An 11,717-nucleotide genomic window follows, 5' to 3' on the forward strand; every position below is an offset into this window, starting at 1 on the left:
GAAAAAGTAAACGCTATGATAAAAGTGCAGATTTTGAACAAATGGTATTACATCCACTCCTCCATTTCCAAAGCAAAGTGAAGATCAAAATCTATCCTATCTATAGATCCCCTTCATCTTTTACTATTCTAGTTTTATTTCTTATAAACTCAAACAAAAGACTCAAAACCTTAACACACTCCCTATCATAATATTCAATTGGCATAAATGATAAGGTCCAACCTCTTTTTCAGAAGTCAATAAGAACCATCCTTAAACATCACAGACTAATGGAAAAATTAAGCTTAAAAAATAAGTGAACTTTGACTATCTAACAATTTTAGTCTCATAATGAAGCCTTAGTATGTGATGTTTAAGCATTCTTGTGAATAATAAGTCTCTCTAGATATTCTATGGGGAAGCTTGGGCACTTCAACTTCAAAGTTAAGGACTTCAAGAACTCGTTGTATTATTGGTGTCTTCCTATAGTCATGAAATGAGCACCACAATGCAATGTTCATCAAATGTTCAATTCGCTTACCAATATTTTCCTTATCAAGCACTTGGTCAGTGACATCAAGTATGTGTCCTGCCTCATTCATATTATCAACCTAGCTGACCAAACCCATGTTATGTTAAGGGTTAAGATTGTCTAGAAGAATCTAGAGAAGAGGCTTCCATTGTACAATCCAGATTAGATGTATAACATTCTAGGATATAGAATACTCTAGAAAAGGAGTTTCTAGATTTTGGTATTACATGTATAAATATCTGATCTTCACATACAAGTTGTGTATTGTTAGAAGACATTTAAAGGTTTGATGTATGTAAAAGAGCTAGATTAATATATTGTTGTTTATTAGTTATATATCTCTATTTTTCCCTACTTTCTACATTACCATAGTTATGACTTTATTTTTTTATGTTGTTCATGGCCTGTTTTAACATGATATCAGAGCTTAAGCTTAGCTAGAAATAGATTTCTGTGTGGTTTAGTTGGAGATTCATTTAGAGGTTGAGCTAGAGATTCAACTAGAAATATCTCTGGAGAGATTTGGCGCAGGAAATACATTGTTGGAAGTGGTTTGTTTGCAAGGTTGATTTTTTATGCTAACATGGGCTCTTCAAATGAAGTTTTCCCTATATTTGATGGAACTGATTTTGCAAATTGGAAGATTGTAGTCAAGAATGCTTTTGGAGAAAAGGCCTTATGGAGGATAGTGAATAAGGAGATTGGAGAACCCCAAACTAATAAATAAAAATAAATTTGGAGATGCGAGTTCGAGCAAGCTAGAGGTATTATTGCTAAAGCTTTAAACCCCAATCTCAATAGAAGATTTGGTGATATTGATGATCCAATAGTGCTGTGGGATACTTCAGAAAAAGATTATAAAGATGTTGATATTGCTAACACATTTATCATAGAGGAAAAATTGGTGAAGTTGGATCCATCCTATTTTGAAAAAATAATCAATTATTTCAATGAATTTACTTTTTCAAATGTTCAGCTATAGAAAATAGGTGTTGAATATGCAAATAAATATTTTTAGTTGATTTTAGTGGTTGAAAGTAAGCTCCCACAACCATACAAGGTATTTAAGAAATTAAGGAAAAGGATTATTTAGCTAAATCCTTATACTGCACAACAAACTTTTGTTCAATTTTGTAAGCCTGTTATAGATGAAGAAGCCCAACTTATTAAAGGGTATATTAAGAAAAATCATGCATATGAAGTTAGAAGTAAGTTTGTTATGAATGACAGAAAGAAGAATTGGTGAGGATATAAAAAATTTCAGAATAATGAGAGTTCAAACCATATTTTTAGAAATGATGGTGAAGAGAAACAAGGTGGAAGAAAACCAATTATTTGTACGTATATTGGTGGTGAAAATCACATGGAGAATTTTTTTTTGAAAAATAAGGACAATGAAAGGAAGCAAAACAAGTCCAAGCAAGGAAAGTTTAAGGATGGCAAGAAGGATAGATACAACTTTGTAGCCATCTCCAAAAAAAGAAAAGATAAAACAAGTAAGGAGGTAACTACTACACTTAAAATAAAATCTAATGTTAAGGGAGGGTATTTTGCTTCAGATTCTATTAAAGAATGGATTTTAGATTTAGGTGCATCATTCCACATGACTAGAGATAGATCTTTTCTTACTAATTTTTATGAAGGAAAAAATTCAGATCAAGAAATTACTATCGGTAACAAAATGAAACGACTAGTTATAGGTACGTGAATTGTTAATGTAACACATGGGTCTTTGAAAAATGTATTATTGGTTGAAGGATTAAGGGTGAATCTAATTTCAGTATACAAAATAGTTCAAGCTAGATATGAGTTTGTTGTTACTACTAATCAAGTCATTGTTAGAGATAGCAAAGACCCAACCAATATAATTGCCATTGGTAGAGTTGATCATAAAGAAAGTCTTTTTAAATTTGTGGGATTTGCTGATGAAGATTTTAAATACTCTCATGCTTATATTGCTCAATCTGATTATATGTCAAAACTTTGGCATGTTATACTTGGACATATCAATTATAGGAAATTGCAAGATATGGTTAGAATGGATATGATCAGAGGATCAACAAAAATCTCACCATCTGAAGGAGTTTGTGAAGGATGTGTGCTAGGGAAACATCATTGAGATCCTTTTTATTTAGGTAAAGCATGGAGAGCCAATCATCCATTACAACTCATTCATAGTGAATTATGTGAACTAGGCTATCCCTCACTTTTAGGTGGTAGGTATCTCCTCACTTTTATTGATGATTATAGTAGGAGAGTATGGGTTTATTTCATTGAAAGAAAGAATGAGGTACTTGAAGTTTTCCAAAAATTTAAGGCTTTAGTTGAGAATTAGTGTGGGAAAATAATTAAATTCTTAAGAATAGGTAATGGGGGTGAGTATTGTAACTATGCATTTGAGTCATTTTGTGAGAATTGTGGAATTAAATTGCAAAAAATAGTACCATATACTCCTCAACAAAATGGGGGGGCTGAATGAATGAATAGAACTCTTTTTGGAAATGGCTCATTGTATGTTGCATTTTAAAAGTTTACTTAATACTATTTGGGGTTTGGCTATTTCTTGTGTTGCATATATTGTGAATAGATTTCTAACTAAAGCCCTCACAAATATCACCCCTAAAGAAGCTTGGAGTGCTAGAAAACCCCACATTAGTTATTTTAAAGTATTTGGATGCATTGCTTGGGCACATATCCCTGATGAAAAGAGAAAAAAGTTAGAACCAAAGAGTCATAAGTGTTTGTTTATGGGTTATAGTAAAGAATCAAAGGCTTATAGGTTATATGATTTGACAATAAATAAGGTATTTGTTAGTGGAGATGTGAAGTTTGATGAGCATTCACAACTCACAACAACAACAACTTCTCCTATTCTAGAAAAAACCAAAGACTGTATTGATAAGGATGACGTATGCATTGCTGATACAAATGAAACTACTAATGCCTTTGATTAGCCATTAACTACAAGTAGTGATAATGAAGATGTATCTCTAGCTAGACAAAAGATAAGAAGTGTTGAAGAAATCTATAGGCAAGGCTCAATGATCCAAGGAAGGAATGGTTGTGCTCTTATGGCCAAAGCATTATAAGAAAATGATCCAAAATCCTATGAGGAAGCTTGAGGGAAGAAAGAATGGGAGCAAGCCATGAAAGAAGAATATAATTCATTAATGGAAAATAAAACTTAGGAACTTGTACCTCATCCCCAAGGTAAGAATGTTATTGGTTGCAAGTGGGTTTACAAAACAAAATTTAGATCAAATGGTGATATAGAGGAATTCAAGGCCACATTGGTTGCTAAAGGATTTAATCAAAAAAAGGGTGTTGATTATGAAGAAACATTTGTTCCTGTCATTAAAATGAATACAATTAGAGTTATTTTATCTTTGGCTGCAAGTTTTGTGTGGCATGTTAATCAAATGGATGTAAAAAATGCTTTCTTAAATGGAGATTTATATGAAGAACTCTATATGAATCAACCTCCAAGTTTTATAGATCAACAACATCCTAATCATGTTTGTAGATTAAAGAAGTCACTCCATGGACTTAAGCAAACACTAAGAGCATGGAATGAGAAGATTGACAAGTATTTTCAGCTTCATGGGTATACAAAATGTAAATCAGATCCAAATATTTATGTGAAGAAGGTGAAAGATGACATCATCATTGTTGCAGTTTATGTAGATGATTTACTCATTGCTAGACCAAATATTAAATTTTAATCAATGATTTGAAATCGGCTCTCAAAGGGGCATTCTATATGACTGATTTGGGTGAACTAACTTATTTTCTTGGCTTGCAAATTAGTAGGCTTCATGATGGGTTGTTCATCTCTCAAACAAAATATGTTTTGGATCTTTTAGAAAATTTTAAAATTCTTAATTGCAAGCCAGCCCTTGCTCCTTTCCAATCTAGAGTCAAGCTTACTAAGGAATGCACCTCCAAGAAAGTAGATCCTTCTCTATATAGACAACTTGTTGGTAGTTTGGTTTATCTAACTCATTCTAGACTACTCATTCTAGACTAGACATTTGTTTTGCGGTCAATCTAGTGTCTCAATTTATATAGGAACCTAAAGAAAGTCATTGGATGGTTGCCAAGAGAATTTTGTGATATGTTCATGGAACAATGTACTATGGCCCATACATTACAATTATAAGTCCCCAATTTATTTTCTTGGCTTTACAGATTTAGATTGGGGTAGTGAGATTGATGATAGAAACTCTACTAAAGGCTACATTTTTCAGCTTGGCTCAAATCCAATCACATGGAGTAGAAAAAAACAAGCCACTACATCACTATCTTCATGTGAAGTAGAATACAGAGTAGAAAAAAAGAAGAAAAAGAAGTAGTTTGGCTCCAAAATATTTTATGTGAACTTGGATTTGAACAAATTTCAAATACTACTTTGTATTGTGATAATCAAAGTGTTATACAAGTTGCAAGTGATCCTATTTTTCATACTAAAACAAAGCACATTGAAATTGATGTTCACTATATTAGGGATATTGTTCAAGAAAATATTGTTAATCTTCAATTTTGTCCAAGTGAAGATTGAACAATAAAATATATTTACTAAGAGTATGCTTGAGGCTAAATTTCTCAAGCTACAGAGTATGCTTGGTATGATTGAGTTGAACATTAAGGGGAGATAGTCATATAATGCTCCCCTCTTACCCTCTCTTTTGTATTTTTTTGTAGCCAATCTTAAGGGGGGGTGTTAAGGGTTAAGATTGTCTAGAAGAATCCAGAGAAGAGGCTTCCTAGAGCCTTCCATTGTATAGTCTAGATTAGATGTAGAACGTTTTAGGATATAAAATACTCTAGAAAAGAGTTTCTAGATTTTTGTATTACATGCAATATGTGATGTGCACATACAAGCTATGTATTGTTAGAAGACATTTGAAGGTCTGATGTACGTAAGAAAGCTAGATTAATATATTTTTTTTTATCAGCTATATATCTCTATTTTTTGCTCTATTTTTCCCTACTTTCTACATTGCAATAGTTATTACTTCATTTTTTATGTTGTTCATGGCCTATTTTAACATATTAGAGGCATCAAGCTCTCTATCCAATGTACACCTTCCATAAGCAATTTCCAGAGTGGTGAAGCCAAAGTTGAAAATATTTGATTTAGATCTCGCCTTGTGTGTTCCAAAACACTCCAATGCAATGTAACCTAGGGTTCCACCAGGGTTTGTGTAGTATGATGTGTTATCATGCTCCATCAAGCGGGACAAACAATAGTCTCCAAGGCATGCCGCAAAGTTTTAGTCCAACATTATGTCACTAGATCTAATGTCTATATGCAGAACACATGGGCTTGATTCGTGTGGTGATTTTGAAGAGCCAGAGCCAAGCTGCTCACTATTTTGAATCTCACGCTCCAACTTAGATCTTCAATCCCTGTGTGTCCAGCAAAAATTTTTCTAGTGATGGATCATAGAGAATGATTCAAAATGTTGATGTAAAAAAGATATGAACAATCAGATCTAAAAGCTCTTACAAAAAAATAGCTAATGATGGATCATAGATTTTAATCAGAAATGTTGATATAAAAAAAGGTATACACAATGAAATCTAGAAGCTCAAAAAGACAAACAAATACTTGATGATAGATCATAGAGTGTGATCTAAAATGTTGTAAAAAATATTATACATAACCATAGAGTGTGATCAAGAATGTTGATGTAACTATACACAATCATATCTAAAAGATCAAAATTACATATAAATACTTGTCCAGGCTGCAATTTGACATCTATTGGTAAACTAGAAGAAGTTCGCCACTTTTTTCGTGGCACCATTGTAAAAGAGGAACCAAATTGGGATGAGACAAGCTGCTAAGTATTGCAATTTTTGATTTGTATTGCTTAAGCCCAGCTGAGTTCTTTTAGATTCTTTGCACTGCCACTATTTTTTCATCCTCTAGATTTCCTCTATAAACACTTTTGAATCTTCACTAAACTTAGCAGTCATGCTACTTAGCTCTTCAAAACTATCTCAAGAGGAAACAATTTAAAAGATTTTATAGAACATCCAATTACATAATTTTAGAAAATATTCATTTACGTCTTAGATTTGAATGGATTTATGGGGTCACCTTTAAATATCACATACTAAGGAATAAATTAAGCTTGAAAAATAAGTCAACCTTGACTATTACCACTTTTAGCCTAGGAAACGATCCTTAATGTTTGATGTTTAAGGCATTTGGATTTGGTAACCTATGTTTTATGAGAATTACTTCACAAGTAATGGAAAACCTTAAACAATTTTTTTTTTCTTATGAACTATTCATTTGAAAGCTTCTTAAGTTCATTAATTGATAAGTATCGGATATTCTCCATGAGAATTGAAACATGCAAATATTTTTTAAAGAAACTCACCAATCTATGTTTCATGAGAATTGGTTCACTAGAACTCATCTTTCATGAGAAAGAATGAAAAACTTAGCACTTTTTCTAAAATCTTAAATAAGTCTTGTGTCTTATGAACTATTCATTAGAATCTCTCTTAAGTTTATCAATTGATAAATAAGAAATGTTTTCCATGACAAGATAAATTATAATATTACTATGAGAATTCAAACTAATCAATTTTTTTAACAAGAACCTATTTATATATATTTCATGAGAATTGGTTCACTAGAACTCATCATCTTTCATAAGGAAGAATGAAAAACTTAACACTTATTATAAAATCTTAAATAAGTTTTGTGTCTTATGAACTATGCATTAGAAAGCCCCTTAAGTTTATCAATTGATAAATAAGAAATATTATCTACGGCAATATAAATTATAATATTACCATGAGAGTTCAAAATAATATTTTTTTTTAATAGAAACCCATTAATATATGTTTCGTGAGAAATGGTCCACTAGAACTCATCTTTCATAAGAATGAATGAAAAACTAAACACTTATTGTAAGATCCTTAGTAAGTTTTGTGTCTTATGAACTATTCATTAGAAAGCACCTTAACTTTATCAATTGATAAGTAAGAAATATTTTCCTTGACAAGATAAGTTATAATATTATTATAAGAATTCAAACTTACAATTTTATTTTTAACAGAAACCTATTAATCCATGTTTTATGAGAATTGATTTACTAGAACTCATCTTTTATGAGATAGAATGAAAAACTTAACACTTATTTTAAAACCTGAAACAAATTTATAAATAAGAAATATTATCCATAGCATGATAAATTATACTGTTACTAAGAAAATTCAAACTTATTTTTAACCACCAAAAAAAAAAAAACTCAAACTTGTTAATCCATTGAAAACATAAGTTAAAAAAAAAAAATATTCCCTAGAAGTATTATCAGATAAATATTAAAAATTGTACCTGTACACCCGTGGGCTTACATTGAGACTTATTTCATCGTTGAGCTTTTCAGTAACTTCATCATTCTTCAGGCCGTTGGGATCGGAAATTGGCACGTCTCTAACAAATTTTACTCCTTTCTTACTCTTTACCCTGTAAATTGCTGCCCCAAGGATAAGTATAACCGCGACCACAGCCACCGGAGGAGCAATTATCACAGAAAGATGTATTTTATTATGCCCCCAACTGGTTTCGCTTGAAAATTTCCATGCGATGATAGTGCGCCTCTTGTTGGAAAGTCTAGTTGAAGCAGAGAAACCAACTTTGACCTCTTCGGGCAGATAATCCGAAGAATTCAGAGGATAAGTCAGCGTAGGAATTGTAGGACGAGGAGAAGTGAAGTCTGATCTGTTATTAGCCATAAACACCTTGAGCTCTTTAGGTTGCCCAGAATAATCAATCCACACTTCCCAAGTTTGTCCGTTGTTAAGCCTCTCAGACAAAGAAACATTCTTGATAGAAGTGACATTATTGATGTCAGTACCCACATGATTATCATCCGGATCATGCGCATTGACGCTAAAGTATTCATCAATTATATCATTTTTGAACATCTCAAATTCAATAGCAATTGTTTGGGTTGACGATTACAATTGGTTGAACTGTTGAACAGTCCAAGCCACATACCTGATCCGTCTACTGGGGGCTCTGCGACACAAGGAGCCATGAACAATGCAAGACCATCAGCATAATAGTCCTCTATGGTTTGTGTTGCACGGTGTATTTTGAACCTAAAATAGGATTGGAAGCTTGCAAGGGTCTCAAAAGATTTACGCCAAATTTCAATGGGTGTTTTGTAAATTTAGGCTCCAACTGAAAATTTCACCGTACAAACTACTTGTAAGTTCAATGCCATCCTCAGACTTGGTAGCATTTTCAAGTCTTTTAATGAAACTATTATCACTTCATTTTCAAATTCAAGATAATCGAACTATATTTTTGTTAGTCTTTTCTTTTGTAAAAAGGTGACACAGGTTTGTACTTTTACTCAGCCATGTAAATGAACAACATCTGAGAAGAACAATTCTATTGCTTTAGTTGTGCATCGTTGGTCATTTTACAAGCAATAAAATGGACCATTTTAAAAATCAATCAACAACCACGAAAATAGAATCATTACCTTGTTGAGTGTGTGGGAGACCCAATACAAAATCCATACTCAAGTTAGTCCATGCTTTGGTGGGTAATGGTAAAGGCGTGTATAATCCTGTATTCTGTGAATGTCCTCTAGCCACTTGACAAATTCTACATCTTGCCACATATTTAGTGATGTCCTTCTTTATCTTGGGCCAATAATACTTATCTTCAACCAAGTTTATTGTTTTGTCCTTTCCAAACTATCCAGCTAGTCCACCACTATGAAATTCCCTGATAATATTTTCTCGCATGGATCCATCTGATATGTGTAGTTGTTTATTCCTAAAGAGGTAATCATCCTACATAAAATAGTCACCTTTCACATGATCCAACTTACTAGAAGAAGAAGCCTTTAGCTATTCTACAATTTCCCAAAAATCATCATTAGTTTCATACAAGGCCTTAATAGCATCAAAACTAGTAACCTCAGTTTCTATTATGGTTAATAATGTACCACGCCTATTCAAGGCATCAACAACCTGATTTTGTTTTCGAGACTTATGTTTCAGGACAAAGATATATCCTTGTAAGATAGATACCCACTTGGCATGTTGACTATTCAACTTCTTTCATGTGTTGAGATATTTCAAAGCAATATGATCAATAAATAGCACAAACTCATGTGGGACTAGATAGTGCCTCCAATGTCTTAATGCTTAAACAATTGCATAAAAAGCTAGATCATAGGTAGAATAATTCTTTCTTACTTCATTCAATTTATCACTAAAGAAGGCCACAGGCTTACCTACTTGGATAAGAACAATGCCTATCCCAACATGTGAAGCATCACACTCTACTTCAAAAATTTTGTCAAAATTTGGAAGTGTCAATATAGGAGCTTTAGTTACCTTTTACTTCAAGAATTTAAAACTCTCTTCAACATCTATTGTCCATGTGAACTCCCTTCCTCTGGTATAGTCTATTGTGGGTGCTACTATACTGCTAAAATTTTGGATAAACTTTTAGTAGAAAGTTGCCAACCCATGAAAACTTTGTACACCTGTTATACTAGAAGGACTGGGCCATTCTAGGGTTTCTCCTACCTTTTTTGGATCCATTTGAACACCATCTTGAGAAATGAAAAAACTTAGAAAGGTCAAACTAGTTTGCGTGAACCTACACTTCTTCAAGTTTGCAAAGAGCTTCTCCTTCTGTAAGATACTCAAGATGATCCTTAGGTGTTGTAAGTGTTCTTCCTTGCTTCTACTATAGATCAGAATATCATCAAAGTAAACTATAACAAACTTACCAATGTAAGGTTGCAACACTATATTCATCAAGGACATAAATGTGCTAGGTATGTTCAAAAGCCCAAAAGGCATAACCATCTATTCATACAAACCATCTCTTGTCTTAAATGTTGTCTTCCATTCATCTCCCTCTCGAATGTAGATTTGGTGGTAGCCACTTTGGAGATCAATCTTGTTGAAGTTCTTATCCCCCACTAATTCATCCATCATGTCATCTATCTGAGGAATAGAAAATTGGTACATAATGGTGATCTTATTGATTGATCCTCTATCAGTGTACATCCTTCATGTACCATCCTTCTTTGGAGTCAACAATGTAGGTACTACACATAGATTCATGCTTTCCCTAACCAGAACCTTTTGCATCAGTTTTGTCACTTTTTTATTCAACTCTACATGTTGTGTTGGATTCAACCGATTGGCTTCTTGATTAGGTATGGTTGCTCCAAGAATAAGATCAATATGATGTTGAGTATCTCTTTTGAGTTGGGGATCATCAAGTAGTTCATCAGGAGCAACATCAACAAACTCCTCCAACACCTTTGTTGCCTCAGGTGGCACCAAGTTTTATTGTTCTTGTCCTCTTTTTAGAACTAGTGCATAAAAACAACTTGTTACTTTCATTTCTTTGACAACTTTTTTTTAGACAACATGGTTTCACTCTTCTTTTCATCCTTATGTGTCAATAGAGCCACTTTAGAGCCAACCTTCCAAATGTATAAGTGTTTTTCTCCCCATCATGTATGACCTTCCTATCATACTGCCATGGTCTTCCCAACAACATATGGCAAGCATCTGTAGGGGTAACATCACACCATATCTCATCCTTATAAAATTTTCCTATGGTAAATCTAACTAAACATCTTTTATCAACCGTTACTTCATTTCCTTTCTTAAACCATGCAATATGATAAGGACAAGGATACTTCTCACATTGTAAATTTAATTTCTCTACCATTTCTCTAGATACCATATTCTCACAACTACCCCCATCAAATACAAATTGACATACCTTTCCACTAGAATTGCATCTAGTTCTTAAAATGTTGGTCCAGAGCCATGAGTCGCCAGAGTTCTTTGTAGGAACTTCATTTTTTCTCTGTAATGATCATTGATCTCATCATCATGAGCATTTCTCTCACATATGGTGAAACTTCTTGCTTATCCTCTTCTGGCTGAACCAGTTTCACTCTAGGTTGTCTTCATTGATTTAATTCTGACATGTTATGATTTGAGCATTCAAAATCTCTATGTCCTTCTTCTTCACGTCTAAAATAGGTAAAGGGCCTCCATTGGTTTTCCCATCCTTTTTTGCTACCATAACCTCATCCTCGCTGAAATTCCCTTCCTCTTTCCTATTTTACATGATCCTGTCTGGAATCTGTATTTCTTTCAAATCCTTGGGAGGATTCTCCTTAGCCAT

At 33.2% G+C, this 11,717-nt stretch overlaps 1 pseudogene; it reads right to left on the reverse strand.

Moving 5' to 3' along the window:
- Positions 1-338: 338 nt before the first annotated feature.
- Positions 339-11,717, reverse strand: LOC149537457 (L-type lectin-domain containing receptor kinase IX.1-like; annotated as a pseudogene).

Source organism: Cupressus sempervirens, chromosome 9 (assembly GCF_028749045.1).
Source record: "Cupressus sempervirens isolate cs-2001-9-10 chromosome 9, ASM2874904v1, whole genome shotgun sequence".
Taxonomy (NCBI): domain Eukaryota; kingdom Viridiplantae; phylum Streptophyta; class Pinopsida; order Cupressales; family Cupressaceae; genus Cupressus; species Cupressus sempervirens.